Below are 24,217 nucleotides of genomic sequence, written 5' to 3'. Positions count from 1 at the left end.
ATACGCCAATTAGATGCATATATAATCCTGGCCGCTGTAATCATATAAAAACACAATTCGTTTGATTTAGCAGGAATATAAGGTTTTATCATACTTAAAAGAAAAATTTCTGGAAGAAAGGGAATCTTAACTTCTAAGATTTGTTCAATTTTCATATGAATTTGTTTCCAAAACTGTTGAGCTTTATTGCAACTCCACCACATATGGTAGAATGAACCTAAGTGTGAATTACATTTCCAACATTTCTTAGAGAAAGAATCATCTATTTTGTTAATAGTCAAAGGAGTTATATACCATCTAAAGAACATCTTATACCAATTTTCCCTTAGATTGGTACACAAAGTAAATTTCACATTCTTTTTCCATTGGTATTCCCAATCAGAAAGATTGATCGATCTATAAAAGTTCTGCATCCATTTTATCATACATTCTTTTATCTGCTCAGTCTCAGTTTCATACTTCAGTAATAGCTTATAAATTCTGCCTAATAAATGATCAGTGTTTCAGGTGATTAATTCTTCAAATTCAGTCATATCTCTAAGTTTCCCACCCTGTAACTCTTTCCGATCTATTGAGCTGATCTGAGCTTGTTGAAGCCAGGATGTTTGTTGAGTTGTTTGCCTGGAAGGAACTGATTTGTCTGGAGCTAAATACTGGGCCAAGCTTTGTAAGGAGTATAGACTGCCTCGCCAAAAGTTATAATTAGAAGAAAATTCTTCTTCATGGAAATAAACATTCAGTATTGAGGCCAAAGGTGATAATCTAGGACTTATTCTTTTCTGGTATTTATCCCAGACTTAAAAAAGAATATGCTGAATAGTATGTTGTTGTATCTCCAGATCTTTTCTCGAGCCAGAAATCCATAAGTAATTATGCAAACCTCTAGCAAGACCAAGTTCCTCCATTTGGGTAAAACTTCCGTATGGGGATAAAATCCAATTCAAAATCCAAGTCAAGCTACTAGCATGATAATAAAGTTTCAAGTTAGGAACTCCAAGACCACCTCTTTCTTTGGAATCTTGCATCACCTTAAATCGAATCCTGGTTTTTAAAAAATAATTCCAAATAAATGAATTGAGCTGACTCTGCCATTTATTCAATTTCTTGTTGTCTATCTTATCGGGATCATTTGAAAAAGAAAGTTCATCTTAGGTAATACGTTCATTTTTACTGCAGAGATTCTCTTAAGCCAAGATAGGGTCACCTTCTTCCATCTATCTAGATCAGCCATAACTGATTTCCAAATTGGAACATAGTTATTCTTAAACAGATCTTTATTGTTCCTCGTAAGATTAATCCCCAAATATTTTATTGGCTTCTTCATTACTTGTAATCTTAAAACTTTAGAAAAGTATTGTATCTCTTCTTCTGAAAGATTCCATGCCATAATCTGAGTTTTATCTCTATTAATCTTATAGCCAGAAACTGAGCCATACTTATGTATCTGTGTCATTAATGTATCCAAAGAGTCTTTGACTTGTGTGACAGAAAGCAATACATCATCAGCATATAGTTTTATTTTATGTTCATAGTCCCCCATTTTGATACCTTGAATCCGCTGTTCTTGTCTAATTTTCACTGCCAGAGGTTCAAGAGCAAGTATAAACAGCAACGGAGAAAGCGGACAACCTTGTCTAGTACCTTTATTGATTATGCATTTTGAGGACCAGGATCCATTAACAATAATTTTTGCTGTGCAGTGCATTATGGGGATCGCCTTCCCCTCCCCAAGTCTGCCAGCCACAACTGACACACGATCAAAGAGACAGGGTTAGGAGAGCGCTCGCTCTCCTAACCTCGTTTTGAAGGGTGGCACCATAGGCAGATTTTCCGCCGTGGTGCCGCCAGGATCGGGCCCGATTCTGGTAGTTCACATGCGTGTGCAAAACCAGGCTGGGCTCCCTCAGCCTGGTTTTGCATGCCCTTGTGAATAGCCTCAATGCCTTGTTAACTCCACATCCCTCTTCTTCAAGCTTTTTATAAAGGCTCTGTTCATGCCTGCCTGCTATTCTGTTTAGAAGCAGCACATACATCCTCCCATACCACCCTTCAATTATTTACCAGTCCTGGGAGTTGCTAGTCACCTTCTTGGGGGGACTATGGTAGAATTTTACCTTCCATCCTGATTAGCCCTTTGAATGGGGGTGGTGGGTGGGGAGTTTGCCTTCATCAGAAATCGTATTACTATCTGTTTGGCTGATCGGCTCTTTCTGGACAGTGGAAAATGGAAGGCAGATCAGTTCTACTGTTTAGGTGTATCACAACCTGCCCCATTAGGGGTTTTAATGGTGGATAGCCCTTCTTCCTATTGGAGTAGTTAAAAATTGGGTTGAATCTTTCTACACCTTTGGTCAGGGGGCTGGAGTTGATGCAAAATGCATGCTGTATGGTGCCTTTGCCCTAGTCCTAGCCTCAGGTAATGAGGACTTCCTCCTCAGAAGTGCACTTAGCCACACTACCAGGTCAGGCAAGATGTAAAGGCTTGCCGAGATGTAAGTTTGAGGCTTACTCATCTGCCTTCAACTGCCTTTTTTCTTTCTCTGATGCCTGCACAGTGCATTACTGCTGTTTTTGTTATTTTAATAAAGTTTTGGCCAGTTAGGTTGCCTGTGCCCACTTATCCATATATGTTTTGTCTGGCCTCTTCACAGCGCAAATTACAGAACACAGGTCTTAAAAGGAACTTCAACAGCTTTACGAGTTGCATGCTTAAGAGAATGTCTTCTTCACTATGAGCCCCATCGCCCACTGAGATAATCCAGAGAGGTCCACCTGCAGTTGACAACAGTGCATCTGGTGGCTACTCAATGATGGGCCTTCTCTGTTGCCATCCTGAGACTTTGGAACATGCTCCCTGCTGAAATTAGAGCCTCCCCATCTCTGACAGCTTTTTAAAAGTCTCTAAAGACACATTTGAGCCATTTTTGGAAGGCCGCCCTGAGCCATTTTTGGAAGGGCGGTACAGAAATCGAATGAATGAATGAATGAATGAATTTGTTTGTTTGTTTGTTTAATGGTTTGGGTCCAGGCCAGTGTTCCCTCTAACAGGGATTCCCAGATGATGTTGACTACAACTCCCAGAATCCCCAGCTACAATGGCTTTTGCTTGGGGAATATGGGAGTTGTAGTCAACAACTTCTGGGAATACCTGTTAGAGGGAACACTGGTCCAGGCTATTTAAGAGAGCGCCTCCTTTGTCATGAACCCTGCTGCCTTTTACGTCCTTCTGGAGAGGTCCAGTTACGGTTGCCACCAGTTCATCTAGACTCAGGACCAGGCTTTCTCTGTGGCTGCCCCAGGGCTTTGGAATGTGCTCTCTGCTGAAATTAGAGCTTCTCCTTCTCTGTTTGTTTTCAGGAAGACCCTCAAGACTCTCCTGTTCTCGAAAGCTTTTAATTAGAATTAATTTTAATAATTTTAATTGTATATTGTTTTCATTGTGTTTTATGTATTTTAATCTGTGATTTTTAATATTAAAATTTGTACAATGCCTAGAGATGTACATATCAGGCAGTATAAAATATGATAGATAGATAGATAGATAGATAGATAGATAGATAGATAGATAGATAGATAATTTATTCACCCAAGCTTAACTAGAATTGTGGTTTTAAATTGTTTTAATATTTAAATATTTGTTTTAATTTGTTTTATATTGTAAACTGCCCAGAGACATAAGTTTGGGGCAGTGTACAAATACAATCAATCAGTCAATCAATGTTCAGCAGTTCCTTTTTCATGGCAGCACTGAAGCTGCCCTTATTGTTTGTTCCCCTGAAACAAAACTGTGAAAGCCAACTTTAACTCCATAAGCTATTTTCAGCAAGACCAGTCCAGTCATGAGGTCTACACCTCATAGGAACATAGGAAGCTGCCATATACTGAGTCAGACCATTGGTCTATCTAGCTCAGTATTGTCTTCACAGACTGGCAGCAGCTTCTCCAAGGTTGCAGGCAGGACTCTCTCTCAGCCCTATCTTGGAGATGCTGCCAGGGAGGGAACTTGAAACCTTCTGCTCTTCCCAGAGCAGCTCCATCCCCTGAGGGGAATATCTTACAGTGCTCACACTTCTAGTCTCCCATTCAAGTGCAACCAGGGTGGACCCTGCTTAGCTAAGGGGACAAGTCATGCTTGCTACCACAAGACCTCACCTCATTTGGGAAATTTCAAATACCATGTAAAGACAGCAAATTTTGGATGAATTTTGGACAAAATGTGTCAGGCTGTCTTTTGTCAGAAAGGGTAGTTGACTAAGCTGGTGTTTGCACTGGGAGCAGGGGTCTGTCCAGAGGCATGAACCCCAACAGCAGATCTGTATCTTATACCATTCTGAGGGAAGGCAAGAATAAGGCAGGGGTCTGAATCTTGTTCCGCTCCAGGAGAAAGCAGGCAAGATTGGGCTGGATGCTAATGTCAGAGCAGACTAGATTTTGTTCCAGCAGGGCCTGCCATTTACTGAGGGTTATATAGGTTGTCAGCTAGTTAGAGTGGATGACTCCATCCTTTCCCTGGAGAAGCTCTTTTTGCAGGCATTGGCTCAACAGCACTGAGGGGCCTTTGATTTTGAAGGCTCCTCGAGAGCAGGGATTCTCAGTGTTGGGTCCCCAGATGTTATTGGACTTCAACTCCCATAATCCCCAGGCCCAGTGGCCTTTGGCTGGGGATTATGGGAGTTGAAGTCCAATAACAACTGGGGATCCAACACTGAGAATCCCTGCTCTAGAGCAGGGGTAGGCTCTCTAGATGTTGGCTCTCCAGATGTTGCTGAATTACACCCTGGCTCTCCAGATGCTGCTGAACTACAATTCCCATCATCCTTAGCCACAATAAATTGTAGATGGTGATGATGGGAGTTGTAGTTCAGGTTGCCTTCTTCTGCTCTAGAGTATCTTCCAAATTTGGAGGAAAGGGGCAGCACAGAGCTGTGATCTCAAGCTGAGGGTTATTAGGTTTGGCCCCAGAGTTCCCTTTGTGCAGTGGGGTGGAGTGGGGTGTCCAGAGTCTGGGCTGAGGGAATTCCACCCAATGTGGAAGTAACGCCAGAAGATTTGGAGGAGGAAATAAATTTCCCAATCTGTTTCCTCCGCTAAATCTTCTGCTTTACTTCCACATTGGTGTATGTGTGTGTCCTGATCCCAGGGATATGGTATAGCTTTAACTGAGGTGGGATTTCAAACCCAGTGTCCTAGCTTCAGGTGTCATTATCCATTACAAATGTACCAGACAGGAAGACACAAGGCTCCCTCAATGGGCTTATAAAGGAACAGATGCCATTTGGTGCCACCCTTACAAGAAATGTGTTCTCCTACAGCCATTCCACTTAGCTGCAGCAGAGAGAGAGAGGTGAGACACCAAGGCTCCCAAGACTGGCTGCAGGATTCAGAAGCCTTGATAAACTGCCCACTATGACCCCTCTGAGAGACTCACTACATAAAAACGTAAGAACAGGCCTGCTGGATCAGGCCCAAGGCTCATCTAGTCCAGGATCCTGTTTCACACAGTGGCCTACCACATGCCTCTGGGGAGACCACAGGCAAGAGGTATGTGCATGCCCTCTCTCCTGCTGTTGCTCCCCTGCAACTGGCATTGAGAGGTGTCATGCCTCTGAAGCTAGAGATGACCCACAGCCATCAGACTAGTAGCCATTGATAAACCTATCCTCCATGAATCTGTCTATGTCCTTTAGCAATAGCAATAGCAATAGCAATAGCAATAGCAATAGCACTTACATTTATATTCCGCTCTATAGCTGGAAGCTCTCTAAGCGGTTTACAATGATTTAGCATATTGCCCCCCAACATTCTGGGTACTCATTTTACCGACCTCGGAAGGATGGAAGGCTGAGTCAACCTTGAGCCCTTGGTCAGGATCGAACTTGCAACCTTCTGGTTACAGGGCGGCAGTTTTACCCTGTAACCAGAAGGTTGCAAGTTCGATGGATGGCTTTATAAAGCTATCCAAGCTGGTGGCCATCACCACATCCCATAGCAAAGAATTCTACAGATTAATTATGTGTGGTATGAAAAAGTATTTCCTCTTGTCAGTCCTAAATTTCCCAACCTTCAGTTTCATGGGGTGACCCCTGGTTCTAGTGTTGTGAGAGAGGGAGAAAAACATATCTCTGTCCACCCTCTCCACTCCATGCATAATTTTATACACTTCAATCATGTCTCCCCTTAGTTGCCTCTTTTCCAAGGTAAAGAGCCCCAGATGCTGTAGCCTAGCCTCATAAGGAAGGTGCTCCAGATCCCTAATCATCTTGGTTGCCCTCCACTACCAGCACACAAAGGCAATGGTCATATAGGTGGTCTCAGGGATCTGCAGTGGGCCTTTGGTGACTGCCTGATGATGACCTTGGATACTCTGAAGATCCTCCATTGTCCTGGAAAAGACCAATAGGATAATGTAATTCAGCCTAGATATGTGCCATCAGATTTCACATATTTCCCCCCTTTCTGCACTTGTCTTCTTCCTCTGTTGTCTCCCTTGTGTCTCTGTTTAGATTGTGAGCCCCTCTGAAACTGTCCTCTCATTTCTTGTTTTTTTTAAAAAACCATCAGGCTCAACAAAGATCAGCACACTTGATCTGGTCTTTCACTCTGATCAGGGTGGAGTTCCGTGGGTGGTGACTCTGGTTGTTGTAGACAGACCACAGTCTGGTTAAGGTTGGACTCACAATCACATCCCACCTCTGCAGAGGTGAGGTGCCTATTAGTGTATGGTCCACCTGAGAAGGTTATTGGATCCAATATGATTTCAAGAATCCTTGGAAGGATTTGGTATTAGCTCTGCTGGTGATCCTGTTGATGCCCTGGTGGAGAAATGGAACAGCAAACTCACCAGGACAGTAGAAAATATAGTTCCTAAGTGTCCTCTCTGGCCTGTTTCAAAACTGGCCCCATGGTCATGATACAGAATAACTATGGGGGCTAAAGCTGCAAGGTAGACAACTGGAGCACCAATGGAAAATGAATCAACTCAAATCCAATAAATTACAACACAAAGCTCATTTGAAGACCTATGCTCAGGCAATATGTGCAGCAAAGAAGTGATTCTCTTCTGCCCATATTGCATCTGCAAGCTCACACCCAGCGGAGTTGTTTAGGGTTGTGAGAGGGCTAGTATATGCCCCTCCTCCCTTGAATCAGAATTTTGAATAATCAATTACCTGTTGTGATGTTTTTAATGAGTTCTTTTTGGTCAGCCCGAATATCTTGTATTCGGGCTGACTTAGATTCAGACCCCACAATTATTGCGGTCTAATGCAGAGGTATCCAGCAACTCCTCTTATGTGCTTAGGCTGGATCAGTTTTGGTTTATGACTCCTGGCAATGTGGATACTAATCCTAACCCTACCACCTGTTCTCTTGACCCTTGTCTGACATGACTAATACTATCTGGCAGGGTGATTACTGTAGAAGGCCTGGTAAATATTATAAATGCTTCTCTGAGGGAGGGCAGAATGCTCTCCTGTCCTAAGGAGGCAATTATTTAGACCTCTTCTGGAGAGGTCTGCATTGGATCCCTTAGAGTTAAGCAACTATAGGCCTGTCTCCAACCTTTCATCTGGGCAAGGTAATTGAGAGGGTGGTGGCCTCCGAGCTCCAGACAGTCTCATAGGAAACTGATTATCTAGACCCATTTAAATTGGTTTTCGGGCAGGTTATGGGGTAGAGATTGCCTTGATTGGCCTGATGGATGATTTCCAATTAGAAATTGACAGAGGGAGTGTGATTCTGTTGGTCCTTTTGGATTTCTTTGCGGCTTTCAATACTATTGACCATAGTATCATGGAGCACTGCTTTGCAGTGGTTCCACTCCTATCTCTTGGGCAGATTTCAGATGGTGTCGTTTGGAGACTGTCGCTCTTCAAAGTGTGAACTTTTATATGGCATTCCAAAGGGCTCCATGCTGTCTCCAATGCTTTTTAATGTCTGAATGAAACCTCTGGGAGAAAACATCAGGAGATTTGGTGCAGGGTGTTATCAGTATGCTGATGACACCCAAATCTATTTCTCCATGTCAACATCATCAGGAGAAGGCATAACCTCCCTAAATGCCTGCCTGGAGACAGAGATGGGCTGGATGAGGGATAACAAACTGAGACTGAATCCAGATAAGACAGAGGTAATTATTGTGTTGGGGTGGAACACAGGAGATTATTTTGATCTGCTGGTTCTGGATGGGGTCCCATTTCCCCAGAAGGAACCAGTACACAGTTTGGGAGTGCTTCTGGATCCAAACCTAGTACATATGCTGATAACCTCCAGAATTCACTAGTGCAATGTGCTGTATGTGGGGCTACCTTTGTACGTAGTCCAGAAACTGCGGTTGATACAGACTGCAGCCAACCAGCAGCCAGGTTGGTCTCCAGGTCATCTTGAAGAAACCATATTACTCCTATATTACAAGATCTACAGTGGCTTTGTAATTTCCAGGCAAAATACAATGTGCTGGTTATAACCTATAAAGCCCTAAATAGCTTAGGCCAAGGGTATTTAAGAGAATGTCATCTGCACTGAGCCCCATCACGCATTGAGATCATCCGGAGAGGTTCGTATGCAGTTGCCACCAACATGTCTGTTGGCTACACAAGGACAGGCCTTCTCTGTTGCCCCAAGTCTTTGGAATGTGCTCCCTGCTGAAACAAGGGCCTCCCCATCTCTGACAACTTTTTAGAAGTCTCTAAAGGCACATTTTTTCACCTAAGCTTTTTAACTAGATTTGTGGTTTAATTTTTTTTGTTTTCATTTCTGTTTTAATTTGTGTTATGTTGTTGTAAACTACCCAGAGATGGAAGTTTGAGGCAGTGTAAAAAATATGATAGGTAGGTAGGCAGGTAGATAGTTACTCAACAAATATAAAGTTTCTTCTATGTAAATATTAGGTGAAATGAATCCATCCCTTTCTCATGCAAGTTCCAGAAATGGAATTTGTTCTTGGATTCGAGAGGCAGCGGTGAGTGGTTTAGATTCTTGAACACCATTTTCAGGTATCTGAAATCTGGCATTTTGACTCACAAATGCTTAATCCCAAATTGTAGGGTCTGACAAATGCTTTGGGGACCCATATTTTAGATTTTGAGGAAGATTTTAGGGAATGTTGTTTGATGAGTAGGAAATGCAAGTAGCTGTAAGTTTCCAGAAGGAAGAGCAGATTATAAATGCAATATATAAACATACCACTGTTACATTCAGAAAGCTATATTTGGAATATCCATCTCATCAAGAATAACTGTTATGAAAATAAGCAAGGGACCTCTGTCACCATAAAGACTAATACATTTTGAGATTATTATTATTATTACATTTATATCCCACTCTTCCTCCAAGGAGTCCAGAGCGGTGTACTACATACTTGAGTTTCTCCTCACAACAACCCTGTGAAGTAGGTTAGGCTGAGAGAGAAGTGACTGGCCCAGAGTCACCCAGCTAGTTTCATGGCTGAATGGGGATTTGAACTTGGGTCTCTCCGGTCCTAGACCAGCACTCTAACCACTATACCACTACACCATGCTGGCTTTTTGAGATGCATGAATTGTCATCCTCATGGGAAGAAAGAAAAAATGTTTGTAGATATTGGGATGAAAAGGTGATAAATTATAAGAGGTACCAACCGTTCCAAACCACTTTTACTCAGAGGCCAAATGTATTCAGGGTAAGAACTGATCATGCTTCATGCATCTGATAAAGGGTGCTGCAGTAAATAAAAGGTTATCCAGCAACACATTAGTTAGTCTTTAAGGTGCCACAGGAGCCTGTGTTGTTTTTGATACAACAGACTAACAAATTTGTACCCTGAACCTAAATGCATTAGTTTTAATCTTTATTACAGGCACAGACCAAATGCATTTTTTTGGAAGTAAAGCCCATAGATCTGAATGCAACTTCCAAATAAGTATGTTTAGGATGGAAGGGTTAAAGAGAGCAGTAATATCATCAGTAAGCAGTCATGCTGCTGGAGAATGAGTTTATAAAAGATAAACACACTGTATTAAGACCATTAAGCATCAATTAACATAAACAGCTTAGTTTCAGAGTTGTCACTTATACAGCGACAAACTGTAACGAATTTACTGACAGTAGAATCCGTGTACCAATAATCCTCTGGACTATTTCTCGCTGGGGGTGGGGGGAGCTAGTTGGAGTCCAAACCGTGTGACCACACTCAGTCACAGAGGCCTGCTTTGTCCCATGTTACCTCAGATTTTGTTAGTCATCGTTTCCTGTCCTTTTTGCTCCAGCTAATTATTGGTTCTCCTACGGTCAAGTCATAGCCTCCTGATTCCCTGTCAGCCGCCGTGGCCTCTTTTTAGATGTGAGTTGCACATTTAACAAGAAATGAGGGGGAGAAAGAAGAAAGGATGGCGAGAGAAAAATCTGGGCAAACAGACTTGTGCCTTCAGCCCCCCCCCCACACCGCCCCCACCACCCCACCCCCGCCCCCACCACCCCACCCCCACCCCCACAGCATGCAGACACTCATTTTCTGATCTAACAATTCTTTCATGTGTGATTCACTGCACTCACGCCCCACCTGAATGCTTTTTACCTGGTGCGTGACCTTAAGCTGAACATTCCAATGGTGTGCAACTTGTCACTGGCAAATGAATTGTCAGGATGCCAGCTGCCAGATGTCTTCATATTTAAAAAAGAAACAACCCTTCAAAACTGCTTTTTGGCACTGATGCACAAGCCAAAGAAAGTACACTGGAACTGCTATTTCCATCATGTGCAGAAAGGGGAGGGAACCTATGCCGTGTTGCCTTTACACCAAAGAAATGAGTACAAAGTAAAAGAAAAAAGAAGAAGACAAATCCACCGCAAGGAGCCCATTATTGATATGCTGTACATTTTGGTGAGAGTTTTTCCAGGACATAGAGCATGTCCAAAATTTACATAAATGTTCAGTCTAGTGCAATCATTGTTTAAGCTGACACAGCTTTGAACAAAGGGATTCCTTCTCTACCATGAAAATTAATGCTTGTGCATCTTAGTGAGGAATAACCAGGGTTTCGTGAATGAGCTTGGGAAGGGCTGTCTGGCAAAGATATTTGAAGGCTGGGGTCTTAATTAGATATGGATTAAAAGTTTTATTAAGACACTTCAGCCCCTACAGAGTGTGGGATGCTGAAGAGGCAGGGAGGATGAAGGCTAGGGCACTGAGCAGGAAGGTCTGGACAGCTGAGAAGATTCACTGTTTTTGTGAAAGCAGCTCCCCTTCCCCATCTCACTGACAAAAGCAGCTCCCCTTCCCCATCTCACTGACATTATCATCTCTTAGTCTACCAACTCACCAGACAACTGTGAAAACAAAATGGGGCACCCCATTTATGCTGCTCTACAATTTTTGAGGATTAGGCAGAATACAGCATCATCAGACAGACAGATGTTTCCACATGTTTAACAAAACTTAGTTAACTCGTTTAGATTGGCACAACACTAGTAGTATGGGGAGAGGTTATAGCTGAGTGGGAGAACATATCATTTGCATGTTTAACACCCCAGATTCAATCCATAATATTTCTGGTTAAAGGATCTTGAGTTGTAGAGATAGAAAAGATTGAAGACTTGGATTTTCCCATTAAACCAGAGAATACAGTGGTGAACTAGCTTAAGCAATGGACTTACTCTCTATCAGACAACTCTTTACATCCTTATAATGCACTAAGATACACTTAGGGGTGTAGCTAGGGGAGAGGGGGCCTGTGTTCGCCCCTTTCCCTGGTGGCCACTCAGAGTGAGGGAGATAATGAAGAAAATAGGGAGGGGTGGACCTGGGAGGCCCACAGGAGCTGGACAGCTCGGGTTCTTTGAACCCATCTGCTCAATTATACCTACACCCCTACAGTCCAGATGAGAGATAGTGAGCTGGTATATACTATGGAGGCATTGCAGTGTAAACAGTGGTCTGGGATCCAGAAGTTTAACAAAGTGTATGACAAAATACACCTTTGATTGATAGTCAGGCTATATTTATTTATATGACGAGAAGGAGAGAGAGAGAGAGAGAGAGAGAGAGAGAGAGAGAGAGAGAGAGAGAGAGATGTCACCTACCAATAAGAATTTAAGAGTTATGGAGCACAAGGGTCCAGATTGTATGAGGTCATCAGTGGGGAGGCGGATGAAAAATGAATATACCCCCCAAAGAGATGGATTGGCCGTAGCCTTAAGTAGTAGTAGTAGTAGTTGTTGTTTTAATTGCATGAAATAAAAAATAGTGAATACAGTATACATGGTGTCTTCTTCTTCAAGGAACAGCTATTAGCTGGGGCATTAGATACAAAACACAAAGGGAGATGCAGTATTAAGTCATGGAATCATCCTATTTCTCACTACTTTTGAAAACAGTAATCTTATCCATATGAGTGAAACTAGGCAAACATGTGATTAACAATTTGGTGGGGGCACTGGAGCCAAGCTAACATTTTGTACATGGTACACAGGCCATAACTAGCCATTCCCGATAAGATTGGATCGCTCAAGTTTTTACCCACTAATATGAATGAGTACAATACAGGTGAACCCCATTATCCATGGGGGTTTTTCCAACCAGATAATGGACAATGCATAACTAGTCATTGTGTCAATGGGACTTGGGGTGGGGGGTTAAGTTCCTGGGGGGGAAGGGAAGGCTAGAAATGGCTAAAATCTTGATGAACTATAGAAATAAAGTGCTGTACCAAATTCTGTAGTTTTCCAGATGTCCAATGCAATGACTCCAGAACACCCAATTCTGCCATTTTGTTTAGCAAAAAAAATGTGATTATGATTTGTTTTTTTAATTGAAAATGAGCTACAAAATAACCCTGTCCTCAAAATTCTCCGAAACTGCAGATATGCAGAATTTAAACCTTTTTGTTCCATGTATGCAGGGTGTCAATTACCTGACCTCAGATATGCGAAACCATGGATGTTAGATCCACAGAAAGTGAGGTTTGCCTGTTACACAGTCAGAATTCAACCGTAGTACAAAATAATTTGCTTGTGTAGAATAGCAGTGCTGGGTTAAGAAGCAACAGTAAGGCATTCTGTTATAAATCTCACTGCATTGCCCTTTTCACTGGCCTTAACAAACTTTTCAGTTCTAAAAAAGAAAATGTTAACATCTATGTTGTTGACATTTCAGATCTTCTTTCTTTTAAAAAACACTGAAAGGTCAAGTTGCTTAGAGACCCCACAAAAACCGAGCATTCTATGTGCAAATGCTTAACTGGGTAGAAGCAAAAGTTAAAACAGAACTTTCCGCATCTAAGTGAAGGAAAATCAGTAATGCTTCCGTTTTCTGCAAGTCAGTGCAATATTTTTCAACAGCAAACATATCAAAAGTAGATCTGAACAATTCAATTCCATAACAGTCCAAAATGTTGCTATAGATTAATTCATACCACTATACTGATTAATCAATGTTGCCTTATCAGTGTCCCATAGACAAGAGTACAAACATGCCATAAAACAGTAATCCCCATGCTTCTTCTTTTGAATCCTAGGTCTCTGACTTCCACTGTCACATGCACTGCAGACTACAAAACATGGCCAATTCTGGCACCCAGCCCATTTACTGTTAATCATTGTAATACAATTTCAGATAGGATCTTTAGCTCACAGTGCAAAGTGATATACACTGGGGCAACTATCTTAACTTCACACATACACTAATGGGAGATTGAAGTGGTGGAGATTAACCAGGCAAGTGATCTTTGGGTCATATTTTAATTAAAATCTCAACTCAGCAAGCAGTGGCAGTGAAAGGGGAAACTTCAAATTAGGGATTATTAACAGGGGGATAGGAAATGGTCTTATGCTGTGGCTGCTTTTGGAATATGATAAGAACATAAGAACAGCCCTGCTGGATCAGGCCCAAGGCCTATTTAGTCCAGCATCCTGTTTCACAAAGTGGCCCACCAGATGCCTCTAAGAAGCTCAAAGGCAAGAGGTGAGGCCATGCCCTCTCTTTTGCTCCTCTGCAATTGGTATTTAGAGGCATCCTCCCTCTGAGGCTGGAGGTGGCCTATAGCCATCAGACTAGTAGCCATCGATAGACTTGTCCTCCAGGCATTTGTCTAAACCTCTTTTAAAGCCATCCAAGCTAGTGGCCATCACCACATCCTGTGGCATATACAGATATACAGTTCCGGTCACCTCCATCTCCAAAAGGATATCAGAGAGTTGGAAGAAGTGCAGAAAAGGGCAATCAAGGATAAGAGGTTTGGCATTTTCCGGGTTCAGGGGGAAATATATATATATAGATAGATATAGATATAGAGATATAGATAGATAGATAGATAGATAGATAGATAGATAGATAGATAGAGATAGAGATATATAGATAGAGATATATAGATAGAGATATATAGATATATATAGTGACATGATATAGGTTTATAAAATTATGAATGGTAGAGAGAAACTGGATAGAGAGAGCATTTCTCTCCCTCATAACACTAGAACTTGGGGTCAGCCAATGAAACTGAAGGACAGTAGGTTCAAGACAAAGTGAGCCCTTTTTCATGATCCTTGAGATAGGGCTTGAAGGGGCAGGGTGGAGCCTCAAAAAGCTTACCTCTCCCACAGACAATCTCTGTTGCTTTGCTGGGCAGGCGGATCGTCCACCCAGACAATTGCCAGCTATATGAAGCAAAGGCACCCTCAAAATTGTAATGCCAAACTGAGTACTGTCAGCTGACTCCTAAGTAAGTTGTGGTCAGCTGTCTCCTCAACCCATTGAAGATGCACCAGGCCCTGACTTGCTCTTTTTCATCCTGCTTTACTTTACCTACTCCAGTAACCATCTACCAGCCTGGCTGTGGCCATGCTTCCTCACTCTGGCCCCGCTTCCATTTGCATAAGCCAGTACCCAACTAGGGATGTATAAACTGATTCAAATTTGAATCAATTTGACTCAAATCTGAGTGATTTGAGTGATTCAAATTTTAATTGAATCACCCCTTAAAAGGGCAATTCAATTCAAATTTGAATCGACTTTTTGAAATTGGATTTGAATTCAATTCAAGAGCCGTTTGGCACCTTTTTCAAACCATTCAGGCCCCCCAACTGGTTGAAAAAGGTGCCAAAACAGCAGGGCCAGATAGATTCAAATTCAAATCAAATTTGAATTGAATTTTCAGACCAGATTCAAATTTGATTTGATTTTGAAATGCATTTTTGGAATTCAATTCAAATTCAAAATGAATTGAAAAATTCATTTCATATAGCCACCCCTCACCTGTCCTCAATCTGCTCCTTATTCATCCACATCATAACTGGACCACCCCCATTGTGGCCTGTTTTGGAGTTTGGCCAAGGCCAGACTTCTAACAGCCATGAGAGAGAAATGGAACATCCAGATTCCGTGGACAATATTGGAATACCAATTGTTGGAGTGGAGGGGAAACGTTGGGTGCTCAGAGGTGGGTAGATATCCTTCTTGTGCACTTCAAGGAGGCATTTGACTGCCCACTTTTGATAACAGGTTGCTAGATCTGATTGACCTTTGATCTAATCTAGCAGGGCTGCTCTTGTGATTTGCTAGATGTCATGTAATTGAGCAATATCCTTTTCAGGCTATTCAGGCTATCCTTTTCAGGCTTTTCAGGCTATGTAAGCATCTGACTTCGGGATGAATATTACATATTACTTACTTACTTACTTACTTACTTACTTACTTATATCTACCTACCCACCTACCTACCTACCTGTACCCCATCCTTTCCCTAAAATATAGAGTAGATTACATCATGTTAAAATTAAAGCCTAAAGATAGATAGATAGATAGATAGATAGATAGATAGATAGATAGATAGATAGATAGATAGATAGAGAGATAGATAGGCAGGCAGGCAGACAGACAGACAGACAGACAGACAGACAGATAGATAGATAGATAGATAGATAGATAGATAGATAGATAGATAGATAGATAGATATTCTAAGAACATCCACAAACCATACACCACCACAACAACATGATGCCTGACATTCTGACTAAATCATTCAATGGAAGTCCCAGTGGAATTAATAGGACTAACATGTCCTTTTAATTTCAATGGGACTTCCATTGAGTAATTTAGTCAGGGTTTCAGCCAATTATTTTTGACACTGGAGTTGGGTTTCACTGGTCTAGCTACTTTTTTGCTGTTTCCGGAGGACAAGAGTTAGAATGAAGCCATAATTCAACATAACATCCTTACTCCGCACCTCTGCTCACATGTGTCTATCATTTATCACACTAGAAAATCCATGTATTTTGAAGATGGGAATGCCATTTTATTTAAGAATGATCCACTTCAAGTTTGTAGACACTACGTTACATATAATTTAATATACTAAGAACTGCAGATGAATCTCTGAATAATCTCTCGTGTGGCTTGTCAGTGAAGATGGTCAACCAAAGCAAAACTTGTGGCTTGATCTATTAATAGAGAATAAGGATTAATGAAGGATTATGTCATAATGAGTCTGCCTGCAGAGTAGCCTCAATTCTTGTTCTTTGCTGCCAAAATACAGTTCTCATTTCCAGCAAACAAAGTCTATCAGAGCAAAAGCACAGAGCCCCCCTTTAGAAACAGGAAAGTCCGTCGCATAATAATGAATGTCTAACTCTTCTTTTGCCAAAGAGCTTCAGCACTTTCAGTGTCAAAGGGCAAGGCAGTGTTTCAGAGGGGGCCTGATCCTTATCTAAGCTCTTGCAACAAAATTAGAATGTGCTGTAGTCTTATTAAAGAAATGTTTGTTCCACCATCAATAGGCTGAAAAGAAAGCAGCTGAGTTTTTGCAAAATGCTGCAATAAATGACTTTGGTTAGTTGCTTTCTTAAAAAATATTGAATAATTCCACATGCACAAGACTCTGCTTAAAAAAAGGTATAATGAACAGCCTAACTCAGTTTGACATCTGTTCATGAGTTTCTGTTAAAAAAAAGATTTTTGTTGCCATTACATTAACATTTGTGTTGAGTTCTTTTTATTGAAGAAAAAACAACCTATATATTGTCAGAAGTGGTTGCAAATACAGAAATATGCAGCCAAGCTATTGTGAAAGATGATTTGCTGTATCATATTCTAAATATACTGTAAACGATGATATATATCTTTTTTCACATATAAACATATATTATGAGGTGTAGAAAACTCAGCATAAATAAGGATGATACTTCTTGGACTGTGAGAAAGAAGGATACTTTCTATATGGATATTCATTGATTAAGTTACATTAGAAAATGCTTTAGGAAATCTATTCTACTTTCAATATAAGTAATTCCACTCTGGATAAATTCTTGCTATGTATGTGTCAGTAATTTAAACTGATGCGAAGAAACAGATTATTCTTTAGAAGATCAGGGTCTGACCAAATGTTAATCATGAAGGAGAGACGAAAGCCTCTTTCTAATTTGATTCTCATTTACTATTCTAGACTCCACAAAACAAAAGGAAACAAAAAGCAACTGAAGTTATTCTTTATTTTAGTGGGGTGGCAGAAGACTATGTAGCTGGTGAGAATATTAGGGCTGAAAGGCAGAATACTAATCTGTAAAATTAGAAAATTGATCAACCGGGCTGTATATCAACAGAAAGATTTCATCAAAGCATTGTAACAATCCTTCTCCATGTACTGTTTAGACACAGCTAATCTACATGACTAAATTGACCATTCAATGCCTGAAAATCTGCCATGTAGGTCCCAACTTTTCATAGAAGCTTTTAAATATGTATTCGGTAAGTACAAAGTGCTGAATATATTTTCAGCCTTTTTATATTAAGATTTACAACTAATGACCTTAAGCAATGTCACGCATGTAAAACAAAATGATGAGACCACCCTGGTTTGAACAGACTTGAGGTATAGAATCATACTTCATTCTCATTCAAATTTTTAGTGGAGCAGAATAAAAACAAAACAAAAACCCACTGGAATATAGCTAAATCTATTTCATAGTTTTACTTTGTAAAACATGCCTCCTCCACACTTATATTTTGCTCTTACTGGCTCAGTGTAAGTAGACAATTATCTAAGCTTAATGCCAAATATGAGAATTGCAGAGAGAACATGCAAAGTATTTGGCTTTCCATGTCGACATTTCATGAAATCATAGCTTTAGATTCATTCAGAACCCAAAGCAGAAAGACTGATACACACATAACTCTGTTGGCAATTTGCCATTCTCTACCCATATGCACGGCAGGCTACTTTCTGTCCCACTACTTTCAATAAAAGGAGCCCTTTTACTTAACGGCAGTGGTTGGCACATTGCCCCTTTCACAGACCAAAGTAACCGTCATTTTGGATGTAACAAATTAGTACATTCTCAGAATAATAATAAGCACAGACCATGAAAACGCTATTGTTTTCTTCAGGGTTTTGGGGGCTGGAGAGGTGCTTGTGCGGGTGGGGGGGAAGTAACTACATTTTAGCAAGGGTGACTTTTTCTCAGTAAAGGTGGCTTTTCTCAGGTCAGTGCCACAAGCAAAGATAAATCTCAGAAGAAGAAAAATTAGGTTGACAATATGAGGCAGTCTTAAAATGGTTTCAAAGGGAAATCACTGTCCATTGGTCTACTTTGAGTACACGTCTGCATCAAAAATATTTGAAATACCATAAATACAACTGTGTTATTTGAAAATCTGCACACATTTACAAGAAATTCTAAAGTCCATAAGGGATAAGTGACAGTTTTGAATCTTTTTTAACCGATGGCTCATGGGGTAAGGGAATCTAAGGTTGCTGTCTTGGATAGTGTTAGAATTCTACATTTCAATACAGAGCAGAACTAAATATACTAAAATAAATTAAACAAACAAACAGCCCCTTAATCTATCATCCATCACCATCAAAACATTACATTTTATGTTCTCGGTACAAAGAAGGATAATTTGATATGATCTGAAAATATATTGCAACAGGGGTCCCATTCATTATCTCAATCACTATAAAAATTGTTCTTGGCAAGGCAAATTTTTAACACCCCTACCATGCCCAAATCCCTTATTGATTCAAAATTTAGTATATAAGCATAACTACAGCGAGTTTAAAACCGTATTTATTAATTACACTCAAGAGTTGTCATTAGTTTCTATTCCTCCTCTCCAAAAAGACTAAACTAGCATAACTATAATGAAAATGTTGAAAATCCCAGGGGTTTTTAGAACTTTCCACCCTCCAAGAAAGTCTAGAACAGTGACATGTTCACCATGAAACCAGGATTTGAATAACTAGTGTGTCCTCTACTGTACAGCTTCTTAGCAACAGATAAGACAAATTAAGGTGACACATCATCAAGAACGAAAGATTCAAACAAATATACCTTGCAGAGATGCTGGATGCATTTTCATTTTAAGTGCCTGTTAATTTTAACAGCAAAGCAAGTTGTAGCATCTTAAGGGCTAACAGATTTATTGTGGCATAAGCTTTCCTGGACTAACACCCACTCATCAGACATACCTCTTCAGCTGCATCTGACAAGTGGATGGGAAAGCGTCCGCCACAATAAATCTGTTAGTCTCTAAGGTGCCACAAGACTGTTGTTTTGCTGCAGCAGACCAACATGGCTATTCTTTTGACATTTGTTAATTTAAAATGCTTTTTTAAAAGAAAAGGGGGGGAAATACCAAACCTATCTATGAAATAATTATATTTTAAATATTGCCTGAATGCTAGCTTCCTTAAATAATCCAAGGTAGTTAACACAAAAACATGAAATAATTTCATAAAACTTTCTGGTTCAAATGAGTCCAAGAATATCTCATTATGAATGGAGACAGTCCTGAAAAGGCAGCCAAGCATGACTAAAAAGATCACTCTTTTGCACACAAAAATCGCCTTCTTATTTTACCCTTTGTTGGAAAGACATTTGGCCAGCCACATGGGGAAGTACAGAATCTACTATAATTCAAATAATATATTTAAAAATTCTAGCCAAACAAGGCCCTTAAAACAGTACTGGGTGGAGTTTAGCAGGCATAGGTTTGAGCCTAAGAAATGTTAAAATGGATCAACAATTGTATTAGAGTTTTTCAGAGTTGACTAGCAATGGGAAGCTTCGATGGGCCTTGGTGTATGCACATAGAGCTCCACACAAGCAAGGGACTGGTTCATTCTGCATTCAGATTTCCCAGTTTTGAAGTGAATAAGGCACCTCCTGCTTATATGGACTATTGTATGTATATTGGATCCATGATACAGTGAGATCCTCCCCCCACACAGCAATCTTCATGTTTTTCATTTTAAGGGGGGGGGAAGGGTTCTGCATGTAAAAACTCCAGCATCTTCTTGTCAACTAGTAAAACCATAGCAGTTTTCTAAGGGGAAAAAGAGCTTCCATTAACACCAGAACATGACATTGAGAGATTACTGCATGTTTTTTTGAGGGCATTCTAATTTCACTACATATACATTGACATATTTTAAAATATATAAATATCCTTTTTAAAAGATATTAAAGGTGTGTGTGTGTTTCATTTCAATCAAATGAACTTCAGGACAAACATTTCTTTGTAGTTTCTAAGATTAATTAGTCAGTTTCCCTAATTAGTATAAGCTTTAAGTGGTATGTCCACCATCCTGGAAGGAAGTTAGATTTTCCTAGCTTTTACTGGCAAAGGTTAAGAGCCGTAGAGGATAGAAGCAATTCTCCCTTTACTTTTAACAAGAAGTCTGTGTTATCCAGTTTCTCAATAGCTAGGATTATGAAGATCAGAGTACTATACATCCCAGAAGAGGAAGGGCTTAGAGCAATTACAGTCCCTTTGTAAGTACTGTAGTACTTGCTGTTTATGTTTTCGAGAAATAAGCAGTCTTATCCCTTCGTAGTTGGCATTGGTTCCCTGCTCCGGAAATTCAAAAATATGTAAAAGAAACAAGACAGTGGTCCACACATATATTTAAAAAGAAATTGATCATTTACGAGGAACAAAACACTCCTACAAGGAACAAAACACTCCTACAAGGTATCCTTATGAAAGGATATATTTTCTTCCTAAGCTAAAGATCATAGCAGGAGAAAAGACAAAGCAATACAATTTAGTGATGTGACAGGGCCATTTGGCATTTCATTCCACTCCTAAGCTATGAAGAAAGAATAATCTGTGCTATCCTTTTTTCCTAATGTAAAATTTTCTGTCCAAAGGGGAAACATCTAACCTTATTGGGGTATTGTATTCCAAAGCAGTTCGACACAAGTGCCCATGCACTATAAGGCACATCTGACTCCGGTCCCAAATGACCAGCACATACACATGGAACACATACACAAGGAGCACATACACATAGACATCGGGAAGCCTGTGCACATCTCCCATATCCCTGTCCACCTCACCCCTTGAATTAGTAAAGGAATGCATGCGATGAGAGAGACAGAGTACTGTTATGTGTTATGCCCAACAGGGATCCCTATCACTACTAGTACAAATATTTATATACCACGCTATAGCAAATATTTATAGACTGCTTTTCAACAAAAGTTCTCAAAAGTGGTTTACATAGAAAAATACATTAAAAAATATGTATTTAGTTTCCATAGAAAAATAGTGATGAAGAAGATGCTTCCCTGTCCCAAAAGGGCCCACAATCTAAAACAAAACATAAGGTAAAACCCAGCAGCGGCCACTAGAAATGGAGATGCTGTGTGGGGGTTGGATAGGGACAGTTGCTCTCCCCTTGCTAAATATAAAAGAACCAGCACTTTCAAAGGTGCCTCATTGCTCAGGTAGCAAGGTGCCTCATTGCTCAGGTAGCAACACATCAATGCTACACTCATATGGGGAAGGCTCATGGCCAATAATTTTATTGGTTACATTTTTCTATCCCTTCCTGTTTTGAAAGAGCTCAGGTAGAAACTTTAATCCCACAACAACTCTGTGACTGGTATAGGGTGAGATATAGTTATGTCCCCCAGGCCATTTGGTACGGCTCATGGCTGAGCAGGGATTTGAATTTGGGTTCCCCACATCCAAAGCAGCATTCCAGCCTCTTTATGACTCTGGCTCTTTTGAATGCTTTAGTTTCTATTTCTGGAGGAACACTGTCAGAAGGGGTCAACCGTTTGGTTATCAACAGGGGGCCTATTCCAAAGGCACCACAGGGACATTCACCAGTTTTCAAGAGTTGTACTTATCATTGCTCAATGCCAATTTAACACATTTTTGACGATGTGTTCTTCATCCAGCAAGGGGTATACTGGTAGCAATATGCTTATGCACCACTCTATCAGTGCCGAGTCATTGACAGCAGGTAGGTAAAGTAAGAAGCTGAGCACCAGTTGCTGAATTATGAGACAGGAACTAGGAGCTGGAGGTCGAGGTTTTTGAAAAGTCTTTAAAGACGCATCTGTTCAACTAGGCAATATTGTTTTAATGGTTTTAATGCTTTAATTGTTGAAATGTTTTAAACTTTTTGTTTTTGTTTTGACTAATGTTTTACTTTCTGTTTTTATTTTGTTGTAAACTGCCCAGAGACGTACATTTTGGGCAATATAAAAATATGTAAGTAAGTAAGTAAGTAAGTAAATAAATAAATAAAATAAAATAAGGCCAGGTATGGGAGCCGGAGATGGAGACAATGGCTGCCAAGGCAAAGTTCACGCCAAACAGGAAACATAAGAACAGCCCTGCTAGATAAGGCCCAAGGCCCATCTAGTCCAGCATCCAGTTTCACACAGTGGCCCACCACATGCCTTTGGGGAGCCCACAGACAAAAGGTATGTGCATACCCTCTCTCCTGCTGTTGCTCCCCTGCAACTGGCATTGAGAGGCGTCGTGCCTCTGAGGCTGGAGATGGCCCACCGCCACCAGACTAGTAGCCATTGATAGACCTGTCCTCCATGAATCTGTCTAAGCCCCTTTTCAAGCCATCCAAGCTGGTGGCCATCACCACATCCCATGGCAAAGAATTCCATAGATTAATTATGCGCTGTGTGAAAAAGTATTTCCTCTTGTCAGTCCTAAATTTCCCAACCTTCAGTTTCATGGGGTGACCCTTGGTTCTAGTGTTGTGAGAAAGGTAGAAAAATTTCTCTCTGTCCACCCTCTCCACTACATGCATAATTTTATACACCTCGATCATGTCTCGCCATAGTTGCCTCTTTTCCAAGGTAAAGAGCCCCAGATGCTGTAACCTAGCCTCATAAGGAATGTGCTCCAGGCCCCTGATCATCTTGGTTGCCCTCCACTACCAGCACACAAAGGCAATGGTCATATAGGTGGTCTCAGGGATCTGCAGTGGGATCAGGACCTTGATCATCTTGGTTGCCTTCTTCTGCACCTTTTTGCAGATCTATAATATCCTTCTTAAGATACAGCGACCAGAACTGTACACAGTACTCCAGAAGTGACCACACCATAGATTTGTACAAGGGCATTATAATATTAGCATTTTGATTTTCAGTCCCCTTCCTAATTATTCTTATAATTGAATTAGCCCTTTTCACAGCTGCCACACACTGTCTCAACACTTTCAATGAGCTGTCTACCACAACCTCAAGATTGTGGGGTCAGTCTACTGGGTTAGGGTTAGGGTTAGGGTCACTAACAGCTCAGATCCCATCAGCATATATGTGAAGTTGGAGTCCCCCGCCCCCCAATATGCATCACTTTACACTTGCTTACATTGAACTTCATTTGCCATTTTGTTGCCCACTCCCAGTTTGGAGATATCTTTTTGGAGCTGCTCACAAACTGATGTGGATTTCACTACCCTAAATTGTTTAGTGTCATCTGCAAAACTGGCCACTTCACTGCTTACCCCAACTTCTAGATCATTTATGAACAAGTTAAAGAGTACTGGTCCCAGTACCAATTGCTGGGGGACCCAACTTCCTACTTCCCTCCATTGTGAAAACTGTCCATTTATTCAACCAGTTACTGATCCACAAATGAGCCTGTCCCCTTATTCCATGACTGCTAAATTTACTTAAGAGCATTTGGTGGGGAACTTTGTCAAAAGCTTTTTCTAAGTCCTAGTATACTATGTCAACTGGATCACCTTTTTCCACATTTCTGTTGACACTCTCAAAGAAATCCAAAAGTTTAGAGAACTTTAGCTTTTTATAATTTTCAGTTTTTAGCTTTTAAAATACCTTTAATTTGAACCTAATAATGTGTGTGGTTTTCAATCTGACAACTTTTGTTTGTTTAATCAAGTTAATTTTATTACTTTTATTGTATCTTGTGTCTATCTTATTGTTATGAGCCGCCCCGAGCAGTAGTGCACTGGAGGGGTGGGGTAT

General features: G+C 40.7%; 1 protein-coding gene across 9 annotated transcripts in view; it reads right to left on the bottom strand.

Annotated features, from left to right (window-relative positions):
* SOX2 (SRY-box transcription factor 2) overlaps positions 1–24,217 on the bottom strand; it is a 724,618-nt gene that overhangs the window by 291,286 nt on the left and 409,115 nt on the right. The window contains exon 1 of one of the 9 annotated variants that reach the window (XR_008318943.1): positions 10,553–10,571. The exons of the other annotated variants lie outside the window; for them this stretch is intronic. The gene's annotated coding sequence lies outside the window, so the exon portion shown is untranslated. Of the gene's footprint in view, positions 1–10,552; positions 10,572–24,217 lie in introns of those variants that run through there. 9 annotated transcript variants of the gene reach the window in all.

This window comes from Hemicordylus capensis, chromosome 3 (genome assembly GCF_027244095.1).
Source record: "Hemicordylus capensis ecotype Gifberg chromosome 3, rHemCap1.1.pri, whole genome shotgun sequence".
Classification (NCBI taxonomy): Eukaryota; Metazoa; Chordata; class Lepidosauria; order Squamata; family Cordylidae; genus Hemicordylus; species Hemicordylus capensis.
Note: the sequence above shows the minus strand (reverse complement) of the source record. Positions and strands in the feature narration are given on the sequence as shown.